Source organism: Berghia stephanieae, chromosome 2 (assembly GCF_034508935.2).
Source record: "Berghia stephanieae isolate SIO BIC M18660-M18661 chromosome 2, UCSD_Bste_1.3, whole genome shotgun sequence".
NCBI lineage: Eukaryota > Metazoa > Mollusca > Gastropoda > Nudibranchia > Aeolidiidae > Berghia > Berghia stephanieae.
The window spans coordinates 48,884,678-48,884,895 of record NC_088361.1 but is presented as its reverse complement, the minus strand read 5'-3'; positions in this window follow the sequence as shown (position 1 = coordinate 48,884,895).

The window sequence follows — 218 nt, the reverse complement described above, 5'->3', positions numbered from 1 at the left end:
ACGGTCATAAGCCAGCAATATATATGTGCAACTACGCCACATAACTCGTACGTAACGGATCGCCTTAATTGATGTTATGCCTGAATGGACCGAAAATCTGAGAAGTTTTCACAATTTGAGATTCATCGTATCGATACTTGAATTTAATCCCAAAAATTATTGGGGGGGGGGGGACCAAAGTGTATATAAAAAGGGTTTTGTTTATGCTTGACAATATT